The 19,186-nt window shown below is 48.8% G+C and overlaps 1 protein-coding gene across 1 annotated transcript in view; it reads left to right on the plus strand.

The window, feature by feature from the left end:
• Positions 1–988: 988 nt before the first annotated feature.
• MEGF11 (multiple EGF like domains 11) overlaps positions 989–19,186 on the plus strand; it is a 330,386-nt gene continuing 312,188 nt past the window's right edge. Inside the window, exon 1 of the mRNA XM_087820815.1 lies at positions 989–1,080. The gene's annotated coding sequence lies outside the window, so the exon portion shown is untranslated. The remainder of the gene's footprint in view (positions 1,081–19,186) is intronic.

The following is a 19,186-nucleotide window of genomic DNA, read 5'->3' on the forward strand; positions in this document are numbered from 1 at the left end:
GTCCGGAGGGGGCCCGGTGGGGTGAAGGGTTCCCTGCACTACGTCCAGCGCCAGGTCCTCCCCCTCGCCCAGGCTGGCTACCAGGAGGGCTGCGGGGCAGTGAGGTGGCCCAAGGGGCTGTCCTGGAGGGAGACACTGGGGGCTGGGAGGCTGGAGGGATTGGAGGGGCCTGGGGCACCCTCGCAGTTCGGGGGTCCGCGGAGCAGCCTGACTAGGCCCAGCCTCTGGAGTTGACCTGGGCAGGGTAAGCCCCGTGCTCTCCTCTCTCTGGGCCTCAGTTTCTTCACCTTCCCAGGCGCGGCCCAGCCTGCGGTGCCTAGGGACCTGACATTCCGGGTTCTTTGCCTTCCTGCCCTTTTCCTGACCCTATGTTTCTCAAACCCCCGTCTGGGGTCCCAGCCTCCAGCTCTGGTACGTCCCTCTCTGTCCTCAGCGTGTGACCCGCACGGCTGGGGGCTCCCCTGGTCCCCTTCACCCCCGGGGACCCCCCCCATTCGGAGCAGCCAGAGGGAGGCTGTGCGCTGGCCATTCCGACCCACCCGGAGGAAGAGGGGGCGTAGGGACGAGAAAGGAGAGGCCTGAAAAGGTTAACGGGAGAACACAGCCCGGAGAGATCGAGGGTAGAGAGAAAAGAGCGGCCCGAGCGAAACGAGCCAAAGAACGACCGAGGGGGAAGGGAGGTGAGACGCTGGCAAAGGTTGAATCTGAGAGAGAGGAACCCAAAGGAATTTGGAGAGGGAGGCTGAGAGAGGGAAAAGAGCGAGCGAGCGAGCGGGGTCTGGAAGGACCCGGGAGGGAGGAGGGGGACGGGGGAGGGAGCGGCGCGCGGGGAGGGCGGCTGCGGGGGAAGGAGAGGGAGGGGCCGAGGGACGGAGGGGGTGGGGGCGGCTCGGCGGCGGCAGCGCGGCTCCAGCCGCCCGCCCGCCCGCGCGCTCACTCGCTCGCGGTGCCCGCCGCCCGCCGCCCAGCTCCGGGCTGCTCGCGGCTCCGGCTCTGGCTCTGCGCTCTGGCGCGGCTCCGGCTCCGGCGCACAGGACCGAGGGACTGGCTGGCCGAGCCCCGGGCGGGCCGCGGAAGCAGGTAGGTGGCTGGCTGGGGACCGCGAGGACGCGGAGCGGGGGACACAGGGGGACCCGGGTCGGGGACAGGGCTTTGCAGCCTCTCGACTAACTTTCCACCGGCTCTGTGGATCCCGCCGCTCTGCCCGGGTCCGGGCGGCGGAAGCCGAGTTTGGCGCGGGGAGGGGGTGAATTCCGGGGTTTGGAGAACGCCAGGGGGTCCGGGCAGTACGGGAGCGGGGTGGCCCCGGAGAAGGCACGCGCCGGCCCTCGGGCCGCAGTCGGACGCGGCGCCCGCGGCGGGGGAAGACCCGAGCTCAGCGGCGCGGTGCGGTTGACTCTGGGAGGGCACCCGCCCGCCCCTCAGAGTCTGGGGACTCCCACCCCGGAGCCGCCCGGGGCGCGCCCGCTCCGCGCAATGCACCCCGTGTCCTCCCTCCCGGGGTTCCGGCTCAGAGCCTGTGGGGCGCGGCCGGGTCCCCGCCCCGGCAAGCGGTGCGCTTCGCAGCCGCCAACCCCTAGCCGGTGCCATGCGCGCTTTTGCTTTTTGGAGCCGCTAAACGGAATGTATACACCTTTCATTTATGTCTCTTCGCGTCGCCCCGACTCTCTAGGGGAAGTCCGGGACGCCAGACTTTTGGGTTGACACCCTGTACGTCCCTCCTGCCCTCGGCGGCGACCCCTGCTCGGGAAGTTACGAGAAACGAGTCACTCCCAGTGCGCGCCCGGAGCGCGGTCCGAAGTTCCCAACTTCTCGCCCAGCCTCGGGCGGTGGTGTTGGAGGTGGGGAAATGGGTGCTGGTTGTAGCCCCTTGGGGCCGCAGAGCGCCGCCGCCTTCCTCCCGGACTTGGTTTGTTTTCTTAATTTGTTAGGAAAAAAATACGACTTAAAAATATGTAAAATCGTTCCTTGCGGGCGTCAAGGTCCGCGAGTGGGACGGAACCTTTCCCCGTCAGGAACCGGGGAGCGCGCAGCCTCGGCTCGAGCATTCCCGGAGCTGTTGAGCCCCGCCTGCTTTCTCCAGGACCTGGACTCCCGGTTCCATCCTCCGGTAGCCGCTTCTCAGGGTTTGTCCCCACTAGCCCGCGCTGCGAGGCTAGCCTGACTCCTTCCCGCGTGGTCATGTTCTCTAGAACAGTATTTCAAAGTGGCTCGACTTCAGGATCTCCCACTCTGCCCCCCGGGAACGCCGAGAGCACGGCCTCCGGCCGGCCGGAGGAAGCCTTTGGGTGGCTGGGGCGCCCGGTCATCTCCGCTCCTCTGGCAAAGGGACTCATGCCCGGGCATCGGCGCTCCTGCCACGGTCTGCCCGGAAAATAGCAGTTAATGCCCGGATCAGGTGGCTGCGAGCGGAGACTGGCCTGGGCTGTCGGAGCCTGAGGGGCGCGGGTCTTCGCTCCCCGAGTCCCGAGGCCGGATTCGCCGCCCGGTGCGGCTTTCTCGGAGCCAGCGGGGCCCCTGCCTCGCCAGCGCTCTGTGGGGAAGTGCTGTTGAAGAGGCTCTGTTGAAAGGGTTAGAGCAGGTTTAGTGGGATGGAAAGCTGGGGGCTTTGCCGAGAGGGTCCCTCGGCTCTCATTCCCTGCAGGTTGGGCGGGGTCCAGAGGCCCCCCCCGCGGTGAACTGACCACCCAGGAGCACTCCATCCTCAGCTCTTTTGGAGGGTTTTTCCTGGTGCGCACCAGGTGTCTCCAATTGCTAACACGTTGTTTAAGCTCCTAGAAATTCAGGATCCACCACTGCAGTCTCCACCTCTTCCTCCCATCTCACAGATCAGCAAGCCAGGGTCCAGAGAAGTGAAAGGACTCGCTTAGAGCCAGTTAAGGGTGGGAGGGAACCAAACCAGGCAGGTCTCCTCATTCCTAGTGCAGATACTCTATGCTGACATTAACCGTTCTCAGCACAGGACAAGTGTTCCCAGTCACGCCACACCAAGTCCTTGAAGACTGGGCGTGTGTGAGGTTAGAGGCAGAGGACTGGTCTCTGGATTTTCTCGTTAGGTCCTGTGTTATCATCTCCCAGGATAAATCACTTAGGTGACAGTTTACTGCTACCTATCTGTGCCCAAATTTAAGTCTGGGGGTAAAGGGAGCCCTTAGATGCCCCATAAATTGCAATACACAGGGAAAGAGCAGCCATTGTTTTGTAGCAAAAGAAACCAGTATAGGTTTCTCAGGTGAAAGTAATTTTGGAGGGGGCAGGATAAGGGATAGTCCCTGGAGAAGGGAGGGTTTGGAATTAAACCTTGGGTAGATTTCCAGTTGAGGAAGGAGGATTGTAGAGCATGGGGCTTGAGTACTGAGACGAGCAGGAAAGCTCACAAATGTTAAGTTGGTGGTCAAAGGACAGCGAGGTCAGAGCCAATGAGAATTTGGCCTTTGAGTGAGAAGCCCTAGGGCAGCTGGAAGACCCAGCTGTTCTGAACTCAAGCTCACAGCCTGGCCCCAGAGGTTTTCTAGCTCTACATCTGGGGTGTGCAATTGGCTGGGAAGTCAGCACCCCGTGAGTCAAGGGTTGTGGCTATCTACTGGGAAATATTCAGGTTTTTATTTCTTCTTTTCTTCTTTATCATCATCCAGGGGTTTCAAATACAGTTGATCCTTGAACAGCTTGGGGTAGGGTGGGGGGGGCAGTGGTTAGGAGTGCCACCTCCCAGTCAAAAATCCACATATATTTTTGGCTCCCTCAAATTTCAGTTGTTCCTTGCTATATCAGCTGAGGATTGGTTCCAGGATCCCCTTGGATACCAAAGTCGGTGGAAGCTCAAGTCCCTTATAGAAAATGGCGTAGAACAGTGTATACAGTCATCCCTCTGCATCAGCAGGTTCCCAACGACGGGAAAATAATGTTTTCTATCTGCGGTTGGCTGAACTCATGGATACTAAACTCGTGGATACGGCAGGCAGAATACAATGATTGAAAAAAAAATCTGAGTATAAATGGACCCATGCAGTTCAAACCCATGCTGTTTAAGGGTCAACTGTATGTCCTTCGCCCCTTTCCAACCATAACTTTTAGAATTTAAATTCTTGAATGTTTTGGACCCACTATTGGACCTACGATGGGTAGAGCATTTACTGTGATAGGAATGAGTAGTCAACAAATAATTCTTGAGCTCCTACTTTGTGCCAGGCATTGGGGGTACCGCAGTGAACCAGACGGGCAGAGTCCCATAGCTCATGATGCTGACATTCTAGGCTTCTGTCCTCCACAGATTTAAAGTCTGGTTGCAGAGTGGAAGCAAATTCACAAATATCTGAAGAAGTGCTGAAGTGGGATAATATAACACAGAGAATCCTAAGCCTCCGTCTAGTGGTTCAAGGCTTCGAGGTGAAAAGACTTGAAGCTGTTGGCTATGAGATTCGGAGATTCTGTAGGCTTCCATTGACCCCAGCTTCTGGTTGCCAAGGGTAACCCAGAGGCAGCTGCATTGATGACCTCAGATATGTCAGTGGAGAGCTGCTCTGCAGAGCTTTTGCATTTGCCAGTCAGGGTATGGCAACTGGTGAATGTTGGCAACTGTGGTCTTACTTAGGTATCCATAGAGACTGGTGCCAGGTTACCATGTGCCTCTTAAATTCCAGCATCTACAGCTATTGAATTCTGTAGCCCCATTGTACAGATGAGTAAATGGAGCCCTGACTCTGCAGGTTGGGACAGCTATGCAGAAAGAGAAACCCAGCCCCTATAGAGTCCAGGTATCCCTGATCTCTTACTTTAAAAGGATGCTCTTTTCTTCCTATTTTGTAGACTAGTGGTTCTCAGACTTCAGTGTAGGAGGCTTGTCAAAACACAGATTGCTGGGATCCACCCTCAAAGTTTCAGATTCAGGGGGCCTGGAGTGGGCTGAGTAATTTGCATTTCTAACAAGTCCCCAGGTGATGCTGATGATACTCTTGGTCCAGGGACCACACTGAGAGAACCACTGTGGTAGAACAAGGGAAAGTGAGTTATTTTCTTGAGATTTATGCAATGGGGAAGCCTGAAACAAAGGCTGTGATTTCTGTCTAGGAATTCCCAGAACTTGGCTATGTATAATTCCCTTCCCCTTACCCCTCAGGAGGCCATAGAATTAAAAGAATATTTTATCTTCATCAGCACACACACAGAGAATATATTGCAATATAATTAGGGAATAAATAGGTGTTGTGTGTTGGATGTAGGCTCCATGCCCCATGGCTCTGTGGGGGTTTATTATAGCTGTGTTATAATTGAAAAGGTGTCATCCACTCTGAGAGCCCCTCATGAAACTTTCATGGCCTAGGTGGTCATTGTCCAAAAAGGCATGTCTTCTTCATTTAAAAGAAAGAAAGTCAGAGAGATTACTTCTCCTGTGAATGGGACTATCTGTGTTTCATTTCACAGTAACTATGCAATGTATTCTTAGGGGAGAGAGAAGGAAATTGAATAACAATTGGGAACAGACAGAGGTTGGAGAAAGTCCACATCACAGGTTTACAAATCTGTTTGTTGAACATGTCAACATGTTTTGAAACACTATCTGTTTCACCTATAACATTTCTGACTTTTTACGTTGTATCACAGCAGGAGGAAAGGAGAGTTTGTGTTTCAACTTAGCTGGTTGGGCGAACATAACAGCACACTTTATCCCCAATATGTTAATTAGACCCAAAAGAAAAGAACCATAAAAGAGTTGTTCTTCTAAATGCTGACATTTTTCATCTGGATTCTATTTATTGATTATTTTACAGTTGAGAAGGAGCAAAAAAATCCATGTTTTTATAGCAAATAAAGCTGGCTGCAGTAATTATGCAGGCTCAACATATCTGTTCTGGAGCAGAAAGTTGGAATTCAGCCTGACTCTCAAACATTTGGATGAGATCTAATTGAGAAAGACATTTCAAAGAACAAATATTTAGGAATGCGGAGTTTCGATGATGGTCTCTCTGGGCCAAGTGCAAGCGCCTTTCTTTTAGCTTGATCTTCAGAAGTGGGGAGAGGCAATAGGGAAAGGCAATAGGTCAGCCGTGTTGAGACCACAGTCAAAACATTAGGCTGAAGCTCAGTGAGGCTTAGTAAAGGGAAGAGAGATGCCTTCAGGGAATATATCCAGTGTAACTGGTGAGCAAAGGGAGAATCAATTAATCAAATATAGATTGAATAGTTACTGAATGTCCAATCTTGGAATAGGCACAGTGAGGACAGGACCAGGACTTTTCCCTATTATAAATCTCCCATAATATTTGGCTCTGGTATCTATAGTGACAAGAGCCCTTGAATGGAGTCAGTATCAGTCAGGGCTGCAAGTAGCAGAAAACTTGAACTCAATGTGCTGAAACAGTAAGGAACTTAGCATCTCCTTTAACAAGAAGTCTAGGCTGTCTGCCCCAAGTTTGGTTCTTTCACTGGTTTAACAGCATCATGAAAGATCCAGATTCTTTTCATCTTTCCTTATTCTCAAGGTCACAAGGTGGCTGCAATAGTGTCAGATGTTACAGCCTTACAACGATGTGCAGAGGCAGAAAGGCAGAAAGGGAACTTTCCCCAGAAGCTCCTCAGCAGACTTTCCCGTTTCTCATTGGCCAGAATTGTGAATCACATGTCCGTGCATTAAACAGTCACAGGCATGAGAAGGAGACCATCATAACTGGCCTCTAATAATCTTGATGTGTGTGTTGAACCTCAGAGAGAAACAACATTAAGGGGCTTTTGGAAGGGAGAAGGAAGCAACCAACAGTGCCTGTTACAGAGTTTAAGACCTGGGTTTGAATTCTCTCTACGCCTTTTTAGTCCTGTGACCCTGGGCAAAGTATTTCACTTCTTTGTACCTCAGTTTAATGGGAATTTATTGGGAAGATACATCTGGATTAACCCAATAATTACACTTGATTTATATAAGAGAAGTAGATTATTTGAAGATTTGATCTCTGACATCAAAGAATTATAATCTAGGGCAGGAGACATGTGAGGACTAGACCACGTAGATTATCAAATAATCGGAGAACAGAACCAGAGAGTAAATAATTATGGCTTGTACACCAACTATGCTAGGAGGAGCGTGACATCAGCGGGAGACATAGTCGTTAGGGAAGACATCCTGGAAGAAATGGTTCATGGTGCATACTGGGACACCAATATTTAGGTATGGATCGGTTATGAGCTCCTTCTGTCCAACTTGCTTCCTCTTGCTTTTCTTTTGTCAGTGGTAACTGGGAGATCTCATCTTTTCAATCACAGTGCCTTTAACAGTCAGTCCAAATGTGTCCAGTTGTGGTTCTGGGAGGCAGGTCACAGTGGCTTCCTTGCCAGTCCTGGATTCCTGGTTTCCACTTCTGGATGACTCATCAAGCCCCACCTCTCATACTACATTTCAATTGTTTATTATTGTTATTTTGTTATTATTTGGATGTCCGGCCACCATTGTAAAACCCATAGGCCTAAAATGAAATGTAACGTCTTCCCTTCTCTTAAACCACCTGCTCTTCTGGATTCTTTGTTTTTGTGGTCGGCAGCACCATATTCCCAGATGTTGGGCTCAACACCTTAGTAATACTTTTGATGGATGCCTGCCTCCTTGCTCTGTTTCCAATATTCAAGCACCAACTTTTCAGGGCCTTCATTATGCTTCTTAAACGTAAGTCCTTTCTAACATGAGACATCTGCTTTGTTAAGGATCTTTCCATCTCATATGGGGTGATGGCACTAGCCTCCTGCTCTGATCTTCCATCCTCAGGGCAGTGCATGGGGGTCATGGGCATGTATGTCTTTAGGAGCAGTCTGCAGGCTGTGCAAATAGCATAGTCTGTAATTTCTAGTGCAGGGGTGGCATTGAGTCTGGAATGCATGGCTGCAGACACATTATGCTGCTCCTGGTGCCATTTTCCAACCTCCCGTCTCTCTCTTTCAAGTCATCCTAAAACATCATTTTTTATCCACTCATTACCTTACATTCTTTTCCATAGTACTCACTGGTTGAAGCCAAACTCCTCAAAACAGACATTTGAAAGCCTCCACAACCAGCCTGCATCCTGTCTTCTCTCATCCTTACCTGCTAGGACTCACCACCACTGCCAACTCTGCTTCAGGCTCTGCCCTTCTCTGTGCTTAACCCAAACCACTCTTTCTTTCAAGGCCAATGTTAGAGCTGCATCCTCATTAGACCTTCCCTGATCACTGGAGCCACAGCAATCCTGAAGCATTGATCTTTCCTTCCCCTGAACTTCTGTAGCAATTATTGCCTACACCACAAATTCAGTACTTAATAATGTGCTGCTGGTGTCATTGTTCAGCATTTGCTTGGAATGTTCCTCATCTTCCCAATTGGATGTAAGTTCATGGAAGTCTGAGATGAGGTGGGTGGATCTTTCTTTGTACCCAGCATTGTGGCCAGCAAGCACATGGCCTTTATGAGTATTTATTGATTATTAAATCACAGGAATAGGAGAAATTAAGATTATTTACCTGAAAAGTCAGTTAATCTTCACCTTTTTAAATTTTTAAAATTTTTTACTCATTTATTATTTTTTAAACCTCACCCATGGAGTGAGGATATATTTCCCATCCATTTTTAGAGAGAGTGCAAGGGAGGGGGGATGTGGAGGGAGAGAGAAGAGAGAGAGAAACATTGATGTGAGAGAGACACATTGATTGGTTGCCTCCCACATGTGCCCCAACCAGGGGGCAGGGATCAAACCTGCAACCCAGGTACATGCCCTTGACCAGGAATCGAACCCATGACCCTCTGGTGTAACCACTGAGCCATGCCAGCCAGGGCCACCTTTTTCTCTTTAACCTCAATTTGTAGAAAGAATTTGATGAATGCCTGCTCTGTGCTGGGCACTATTTTAGGTGATTTGTTTAGGAACTGTTTTGACTCAGCCTTGTAATAACCCTGTGAGGTCAGGATTATTGTTGTCATTTTACAGATGAGGAAGTGGAGGCTGAGAGAGGTTAAGTGGCTTGCCCCGATATCCAGTCTCTTTTTCCCCATGTGCTGTGTCTCCCTGCCGCCTCCTGTTTCCTCTCACTGACAATCCTCAGATTCCCTTTTGTCCTGAGAGTGTGTTTGGGGGCTTTGGAAACTCTGACATTTACTATAAGTCTTTCCTGAGGACCTTCCCCTTCTCTTAGGTTGTGACTCCTATTGATTACTCACCTTTTTGCCTTGACCGTGTTTCCTGTCACTCTCAAGCCTGGGCCAGAGATTTCTCTTAGAGCATAAAAAATTATGCTAGTGGAATTAAGCTGGGTCTGAGCAAGGTTTTCTGAACCTCTTTTCCCCACCTGACCCTTTGTATTCATCCAACCTCAACTTGCCCCCACGACGGTTTTGGGTCTCAGGTGTCTTACCTGTGGAAGAAAGACACTGCTGACTTACCAACAGGAAGGGGGTCCCTACCAGCTCCAGAAGCAATGAATGTTGTTCTTCCATCTTCTATGACATTCTTCTTCCCTTCGATCATTCATTCACTCACTCACTCACTCACTCACTCACTTGTTCGTTCTGTAAGTACTGAACATTGACCACATGCTCAGTATAGGCAGGCACAAAACAAAGTCCTTGGCTTCATGGAACTTGCACTGAAGTGAGGGGAGACAGATGGTAAAAAACAGTATATAATATACTGTGTGATGGTTATAATGAAGAAAACTAGCAAGATAAAGGGGTATGTGGGAGGATGAGATGCTGCTGTTTTACATTATTTTACACAGAGAAGTCTTCTCTGATGGTGATATTTGAGCAGAAACTGAGAAAGGATGCCATGTGGATAACTGGGGGCAGAGAGCACCAAGCAGAGGGAGTAGTAAGTGCAAAGGCCCTGAGCCAAGAGCTCACCTGGTAAGTCTGAGGATCAGCAAGAAGGAGCAGTGGAGAGGAGGAAAGTTTGGTAGAAGGTGAGGGCTCCTCATCTTCAGCCTCTTCACTGTCTCTGAAAGTCCCCCTTCTCCCAGCTGTTGCCTCTGGCTGAAGTTACCACTTCCTTCCACCCAGCCAGGTGCCATTTGACCTTCACAGCTCAGCTCTGGTACCTCACCTTCTAGGAGACTTCCATCTTTGCCATCTCTCATTGGTTTACCTCTTCTCTGAGTTCCTACAGCTCTCTCCTTGCCACTACACAACTGAGCCCTTGGTTACTTGCTGACTAGTTTCCCTTCCTGAGGGCTTGGCAAGGCCTGTGTAAGTCTCACGCCTCTAATGAGCCACCTTCTTGAAACTGGTTTATTCCCCCTCCCCAGAACCCAGCACAGAGCTGGGCTCAGTGTCTACCAGTTGCTGGTGCTGGTGTCAGAGTTGGGAAAGAGGTGAGCTCTGCAGAGATCTGTGGGTGGAACCTTCTTTATGCTATGCCCATGGTCCCTTCACAATGGATATTCTTTTTTTTTTCTGGGCATTTGCAGAGAACTTTGAGTGGGGAGCCTCTGGGAGCCTCTGCCTGGAGCTGGGGGGAGGAATCCACCTTTCCCCAGCACTTGTATGCAACTTTGGCTCTGAATGGGGAGGGAGAGGAGATGGGTTGCAGGGGAAGCTACTTCTTAATTAGCTTTTATTTCTCAGTCAAGAGGAGTAAGATATTTTAGGAGCAAGGCAGAAGTAATTCATCCAAGATTATGGAGACCTCTCTGCCATCCAAGGCAGGAATCCTGGGTGGGAAGGTTGACCTGTAAGTGACCTTGGGCAAGTTACTTAACCTTTGCCTATTCTATTGCAATTTCTTCTCAGCTAAACCTTCCCTCCCCCCATCCACTGTAGAAGAAAATAAACAATAGATCTAATTTTTAGCGATTCTAGCTACTCCCCAGGTTGGTCTCTGCACTAACTTTTGGGCCAATGGTTTTAAAACTTGAGAACTGTACAGATGGTTCCATTTTAAAGGGGGGAAAGCATCCCACAGATTTCCAATATTATCTTAAATTATTAATATAATAATACAGGATGGTGACAAAGGTTTAGAGTTGTTTGTATGGAAAATAACAATAATTAATAAATAATTATTATAAGAATAAATTCTGTTCAAGTACTCACAACTGTAAACCTACTTTTGCCCTACCCTGTATTTAAATATATATAAATACAAAAATAGGCATAAGCCTTATGCTTATAACTCTTACACAACCTTAAATCCCACGCAAGTTTATAAATTAAAGTGCAAACTACAAAGCCAACAACATTCAGATTAACAATATTAATTTAACGTGATAGATGCTGTTGTTCCACTAAGATTAAATCACCCCTTGCAATGTGATTGTGGTTTTGGCTGCGTGAAGCATTTTGGCTGCTTCCTCCACTGTGCGCCCTGTGGTGACTCAACTCTCCCACCACTTTTCTCAACTAGAAGGACTCTGAAACCTTTGTTCCTACACCTGCAGAGGGGTCATTTGGCTGGCACTTGGCACAAAAGCATTTGTGCATTAGGCAGTCGCTTTTTCCTCATTAGCCCACAACAATTAAAGGAGCCTTATTTCATTCTAGTGCAACAGCGGACCCTGACACAGACGAAGCTGGGCGTTGAGACTGAGTGTTACCCCTTAGTCACTGAAATGAGAACACAAGCAAAAACCGAAAACAAATAAACAACAACAACTTGTAGACACTGACAACAGTATGATTATCAGAGGGAAAAGGGGGTGAGGGAGGTAGAAGAGGGTCAAGGAGGGATAAATGGTGATGGAAGGAGACTTGACTTTGGGTGGTGAACACAATACAGTATACAGATGGTGTATTATACACTTGTACACTTGAAACCTATATAATTTTATTAACCAGTGTCATCCCAGTAAATTCAATAAAATTTTTAAAAAAGAGCATGACTTGTAAAACACAACACAACACTATGGAATTCTTACAGCACGTAAGGAACCTTCTGTACTTGAGAACAGCCCTTGAGAGCTCTGAAGCAGCACCCCCAGTGGTCTGAATGAGTTAATGCCGGAAATGCTGCTAATTGCTCTGTAATCAGAATAATAGACACCACGCTTTGAATCTTTGTTATGTGCCATTATCTCAAAAGGGAGGTAGAAGAGTATTAACCTCATTGTACAGATGAGAAGGCTGAGGTTCTAAGTGATTGACTGGTCAAGGTCCTTTTGGTTATTAGCAGCATCTCAATTCCACCCAGTTTTGCATGACTCAAAGCCCATGAACTTCCCACCAGACCTCACTGCCTCCTTACCTACAGACCCACACGTCTTCAGGGCGCTTTGAATCATCAGAGTGCAAGGACTCTTGGGTAATTCAGGAACCTCTAGCTTCTTAGAGTGGACTCACAGCTTTCTGGTGGAGCATTAAGACATGCTATTTGGTGCAGAAAAGACAAGGGAAGCTGGTAAAGAGCAGGAGAGAACTTAATAACGGTCCTCAAATCTTCAGAAGGCTTTAGGTGGCAGTAGCAGGGGATAGAGCCTTCCCTGAAGGTGCCTGGGAGGAGAGGATGCTGATTGCTGCAGGAGAGAGGTAGGTGAGATACCTTAACAATGCCTACCTGTATTAGGGTTTCACACTTTAGCAAGCACTTTTTTTGGTGCATTTATTTTTGAGTGTTTTTTCATTTCATTTCATTTCAATTTATTTATTTATTTATTTATTTATTTATTTATTTATCCTCACCTGAGGATATTTTTTCCCATTGCTTTTCAGAGAGAATGGAAGGGAGGGAGGGAGAGAGAAACATCCCTGCAAGAGAGACACATAGATTGGTTGCCTCCCCCATGCACCCTGACAGAGGTACGTTGTGCCCGTGACCAGGAATTGAACCTGAGATCCTTCGGTGTGCAGGCTGACACTCTAACCGCTGAGCCACACTGGCCAGGGCTTTCATTTTATTTTTATTGTAAAATACACATAACAAAATGTACCGTTTTAACTATTTTTAAGTGCACAGTTCAGTGGTATTAAATACATTTATTAATGTTGTGTGACCATCACTTCTATCCATCTCCATAACTCTCTAGTGTGTATTTTACAACAACTTTGCAAAGCAGGTTATTGCCCTCAGAAACATGGGCTCAGGTGACTGGTTTAAAGTAATACCCCATACCTGGTGCCTGCCTTTCAACAATGACCTTCAGTGACAGTGGTGGGCTTGGTTTTCCAGCGGCTTGTGTGGGGTGACGTGAGGTAGCCAGGTTTCCTGAGGTAGGGGTTTAATGGGATGATCTCAGAAGGGCTGTCCTGGAATTGATTCTGTGGGTCAGGGTAGGGGTGACTTACTCCTGTGGATCTAGGACCCACCTTTCCTCACAGCAAAAATTATTTAAAACCCATTCCTGCCCTTAGAAGCTGCCCTTCCCCTTCCTGACCTGCCCGGTTTATCATCCAAGCTTAAAATAAATACAATAAATAAAAACACCCTAAAACTTTTTTATCCTGCAGTGGATGAGCAATAATCTACATATGCAAATAAATGGCACACCAGTCCCCATGAATATTAATTTGGAAAGACAGCCTGAGTCCCTAAAATACACTCAAAACCACCCATGTGGCATTTTGTGACTCTTCTGGTCCGCTTCGAAGATCTCGGCCTTATTATATTTGAAGGTTCCCCTGCTCCCAGCTTCCTTCCCTTCTGAACCTCTCAAGGTTACCAGGGAGACATAGCGTCTCAGGTCAGCAGGCCAGAGACCAGCGGGGGATGGCTGAACCCTGACTCTGGGGCTGGGGCTGACTTTGTCCTTCCCTGGCGAGAGCCTTAGATCCTCCTCAGATCCCAGCATTAGCAGTGAGTCCCCAAGGCCAGGGGACAGTTGTAGGGAACACTGCAGGGCAACTGTAAGCCTCAGGCTCTTGCACTGTACAGGGAAGGCCCCACTGGGTGAGGGGAATGTTGCAGCATCGGTGTCGCATGAAGCTGGGTCTCTCTCTCCTGCTGCTTGCTAGGTGAGCTTGGGCAGTTCACCTCTCAAGGTTACCAGGGGGACATAGTGTCCTTATTCTTGGGCCTCCTTATTCTTGTCAGTAAATATTGGGATAATCACCCCGCTTACTTTTTTGTTGTTAATCCTCAACCAAGGATAATCTTTCCATTGATTTTTTTTTTTTTTTAGAGAGAGAGGAAGGGTAGAGGGAGAGAGAAACATCGATGTGAGAAAGACACATTGATTAGTTGCCTCCCGCACTCACCCCAACCAGGGCAGGGGATCAAACCTGCAACCCAGGTCTGTGCTCTTGACCAGAAATCAAACCTGCGACCCTTCGGTTCATGGGCTGATGCTCTAACCACTTAGTCACACCGGCCAGGGCATCACCCCACTTCTTAATGTTGCTTTGTGAAGGTTAAATGAGGATTTAAAGTTCCTGCACCATGCGTGGCACAAAGTAGGTATTCAATACCTCCAGATTTCTTTCTTTCCCAGATACATTTATCTGACGGGCTGCACTGGGTTGGTATGGATGTGTGTGTGTGTCAGTGCTTGTGTTTCCATGTGGGTCTTTTTTTGTGTCTGAGTTGCCGTGTTTCTGTGTGCGTTTGTCTGCTTTCACCCATGTGTTTGTTTCTGAGTGGTGGTGTAGGTAGATAAGCGAGTGAGTCTGTGCCTTTGTGTCTGTGTGCTGCAATGGTAGTTTTCTGTTTGTGAGTGGCTATGTGTCTCTGTTTCCATGACAGCATAACTTCCTGTGTGTTCCTGTGAGTGTGTGCTTTAATGTGTGTGTCTTGTGGTAACAATGTTTGTGTGTGAGTGTGTGCATGCACGTGTAGATAGTGCAGGGCTGGTGTGACCAGAATGCTCCATGGAGCTGGGAAGTGCACAAAGAGCCCTGGACCTGGGGTAAAGGTGCTCCCACCCAGAACACTCACCCAGTCCCTGACCCCAGGTCCCTGGAACCCTAATTGCCCTCTATCCGTGCTCCACTACTAGCCCCTAGAGGCACACTGGGCTGAGGCCTCTGGCCCATTTGCATTTGTGTTTGCATATCAGATGCATATCGTTTTCATTGTCTACATAGACTCTGCTTCCAGTTCTGCAGTTTTTGAGGTAAAATGTAGTTGCTCTTCTTGAAGGTCATTATAGTAAAAATTGCCGCTTTTTCGTTTAGTCTCCCTGGTCCAGAGCTCCCTCCCAGAATGGTGATACTAGGGAGCTTGGAAGCCCCAGATGCCTGTTTCTCCCGCTGTTGAGTAGTTAGTGGGTGGAGCAGTTGAAGGGACAAGATTTTCTTATTCCCTGTGTGGTTGCTTCCATCCAGAGCCAACTCAGTCACGTCATAGCCAGGGATGAAGACAGTCCAACTTGTGCCCTGCTGCTGGCTTCCTTAGCTCTGCCTGACTTCACTCAGGGGATGAAAAGGAAGGCCTGCCTTGGATGTTTCAGCACCTCTACCTGTCCCTGGCTGGGTAGGGACCTTGAGGCCCAGGCTGGCCTTACAAGAAACAAAGAAGCAAAGGATGTCTTTTCTTGTCAAATACCTAGTACATAATTAATGATATTTCTAATGCCACAGAAAATACCAACCCAAAAATCTTTCCTAGGAGGGCTGTACACCCAAAGTATCTTCCTTATGGGCCATCACTGTGCTCAACGTTCCCTCTTTAGATATGGGTTTGAGTCCTGGCTGCATGGTTTCTGGCAAGTTACCTAACCTGTCTGAGCACCTATTTTCTCATCTGTAAAAGGGGGAGTAATAATAGCACTTAATACTAATAATAGTACATAGGGTGTTGTGAAGATTAAATGAACAATGCAAGTAAAGGGCTTAGCTTACTGCTTGAAACATAAAAACTCAGTAAATGTTAGCATTGCCAGTCCCCATGGGCTCCATTAGAAAACGAGTTCCATAGTACATCTTTATACCCTAGTATAAGTCGTTCATCAGACACTCCTTAGACTAGCAACAGGGCTGAATCCCTTCAGCGCTTTTCAGGAAGGCAAGTCCCCAGAGAACTGGGGTTGTCTTTCCACAGGTGGGAGCATTTGCAGAGACAGCACAGGAAGCAGGAGTGTCCTTGTCTGTGTCCCCAAGGATTCAGGTCCCCACTCTCCCCCCATCAAAGGGTCAGTAGTATCTCGTTTCCTTTTCAAAATCGTAATTCTTTGTCCCTTGTGTGTCTTTACTCTGAGCAAGGCCCTGCTGGGCACCAAGGGCCATCCACAGCTGAGCATATTTGGGTTCCCAGAAAAAAGAGCTTGAGGCAAAACTGGTGCTAATGCTTTACTGGGATGCAGTAAAGGGGTGCAGGCTCAGGGCAAGGAGAGTGAGAGGAAAAGGGAAGTGAGGCAAGGAAGGAGGAAAAGCAAGTGCTTGCCTGCCACAGCTACTCAAGGAAAGAACCCTGTTTGCTTAGTCATGAGGGATGCCTGTTGTTAAGCTGAGTGGAACCACTGTGACTCAGGACAAAGGTTTAGGGTAGAGGAAGAGAGTTTATCTGCCAGCATCTTGGTCTCTCATCGGTCCAAGTCTTCCCCATGGGCGTTAACTGTCGTGTATTTCTGGGTCATATCACTTGGTCCTTCTAGGCAGCTCCTGCAGAAGCTGAATCCATGCCCTGTGACATGGCACCTCAGCTGATTCCAGAGGTGGTGAGAGCAGCCAATGCCACTATAGGTGCAGTGGATTGAACCTGGGCACTGAAGCTGCTCTGGCTCCTGTGGTGGGGGCAGTGGAGGTTGTGTCAGAGCCTGGCCATCACCCCAGGGTAGGCTGAGACAGCTGATGGTGTTAGTTGAGACCATGCAGTGGCAGTGGCCTGCCTGGTCGTCCATTGAGAAAGTAGCTGACAGTCTGGAGGCAGGTGGAGCCGAGCAAATCTGATTCAGCCACCATTAGTGAGTTAATTAATCTACGACTGGGACAGGTGCTGGAGTCTGGACCTTACCCTGTAGGCAGTTGGGAGCCATCAGCATTCTTGACCCTGTGAGAAACCCACTCAGCACTTGGCAATGACAGGATAAAGGGCTGCCATAACACAATGCCACGGACTGGGTGGCTTAAACAACAGGAATTCATATTATCATTGTTCTGGAGGCTGGGAGTCGAAGGTCAAGATTGTTGCCGATTCAGCTTCTGATGAGGACTCTGCCTCCTTGCTGTGGGCTCACATGGCCTTTCCTCCGTAGGTGCTCACGGGAGTGGTGGTGGTGGGGGTTCTCTGCTGCCTTTTTTTTTTACAAAGTCAATAATCCTATCAGACGGGGCCCCACCCTTAATTACTAACTTCATTTAACCTTAATTTCTTCCAAATACAACCACAATGGGGGTTGGGGCTTCAACATATGATTTTGGGGGGACATAAACATTCAGCCCATGACACAGGGGTTATTCAGAGAGGGCTTGTTTTCAGGTCTTCTTGTCTTTGCACACGGAAGGTCAGACCGGAGCTGTTCCCAGAAACCCTGACGTTCCCAACTCAGTTCAAGTGAACAGAAAAGGCTGAGAGATCGCCATTGCCCATGAAGTTTCATTCAGCAGTGGTGAGGCTGGGTCCCCCTGTAACACCTGCATATGTCTTCATCAGAGAGGAGAATGTCCTCCCTGGGTGAAAGGTGCTGATTCAGAGCATTGGGTTGGGGACCAGAGTGCCTGGCTTTGAACCCCAGCTCTGCCATTTAAAAGCTGGGTGACCTTGGGCAGTTGACTCAACCTCTACTCATGTTTACTGAGCACCTGCTCTGTGCCAGACCTTTTCTAGCAGTTGGGGATACAGCAGTGAGTGATATAAGACAGGCTGAAATGCCTGCCCTTGTGGAGCATACGTTCTCATGGAGGGAGCTAGTCTATAAACAAAATAAGTTAGTAGATAATAGAGCATATTTGAAGGTGACAAGTGATTTGGTAAAAAAAAAGAGAAAAAAGCAGGAAATGTGACCTGGGAGTGATGGGATAGAGGTGGGGTTGCAGTTTTTAAAAGAGTGGTCAGGGAAAGTCTTAATCAAAAGGTGACATTTAAGTAACAGCCCAAGGGAGGTGAGGGAGTCGATAATGCTGATATCTAGGTGAGATCTCTTCCTGCCTCACTTTCCTTACCTGACAATGGGGTTATGATAGCATCTACTGCACAGAGCTGTACAGTGAGTTAATCCATGCAGTGGGTTTAGATCTGGCTGAGCACACAGAAAGCTCTCATTAATGTTGCCTGTTATTATTGTCACTAATGCTCAGGTGGGAGCCTGTCCCTGCGCCTCCTGGTGACATGCCTGGCTTTGAACTACAAGGGTTTTGGTGGCCTTCCTCTCCCTAGGAGTGGGAGCAGCTCTCCACCAACCCTCTCCATCTCCTTATTAGAAGGGGACACACATCCTGCAGTTTGAGAAGCAACACAGGCATTTTCTTTTGACTTGGGCATCTAATCCCCCAGAGGATATTGCAGAAGAGCTTTTAGCAAAATCCAAGTTTTAGGAAGCAGTTTCAAGCCTTTCTCTGGAGCATCTGCTGACTGAGGTGGGCAGGGGTTTCTGGCCCAGCTGGGCTGGGGGAGAAGTCACCCACCAAGAAAACTGGACCCCCAGTGGTGGGGACATGAGGCCCTGCCCTGCTTCCCTCTTCTGGCTGGATGTCTGCCCAGCTCTCATCAGCAGGCGCTAAGAGTTCCCTCAGCAACTGTGACGCCATTATTTACTGTCGCAGAGATTTCTGTGACTGTAATTTACCACCACTGCGAAGCCCAGGGACCTGAATCCCAGTAGCCCTCAGTATAGATATTGCATCTAATCAATCCTCTATTACTATGCAAATACATCCTATAGGCAACTGATGTCTTTTCCTTTCAAACACTTAATACATAATTAATGATACTTCTAATGCCACGGAAGACACCAACCCCAAAAGCTTCCTGCTATAATTTATACCCACCCAGACAAAAAGATTGGTTTATTGGTTCACTTATCATTCAGGAGTGTGCATCTCCCCATCATCCCAGGAAAGGGGCCCAAGAGTCTGTGGAAGCGCTGGATGGCAGCCTGCCCTCTGGATAGCATTGAACTGAGCAGGGCGATGGCTGTGCATGGGAGGGTGCCATGTGCCCACTTCTTCACAGATTGTCTCATTCAGTTCTCTCAAACCACCTGGTGAGGACGGTCCTCCTGTTATCCCAGTCTCCAGAGGAGGAGACTGAGGCCAGAGAGGTGACACAACCCAAGGTCACCCTTGGGCTTTTTTGCATGCTGGTGGACTTCGCAGGAGAGCTTGGTGGTCCAGGCTGGGACTGTGAACTGTCCTCCTCCAGGAAGCTATCCTTGA

Source organism: Miniopterus natalensis, chromosome 1, assembly GCF_054644295.1.
Source record: "Miniopterus natalensis isolate mMinNat1 chromosome 1, mMinNat1.hap1, whole genome shotgun sequence".
NCBI lineage: Eukaryota > Metazoa > Chordata > Mammalia > Chiroptera > Miniopteridae > Miniopterus > Miniopterus natalensis.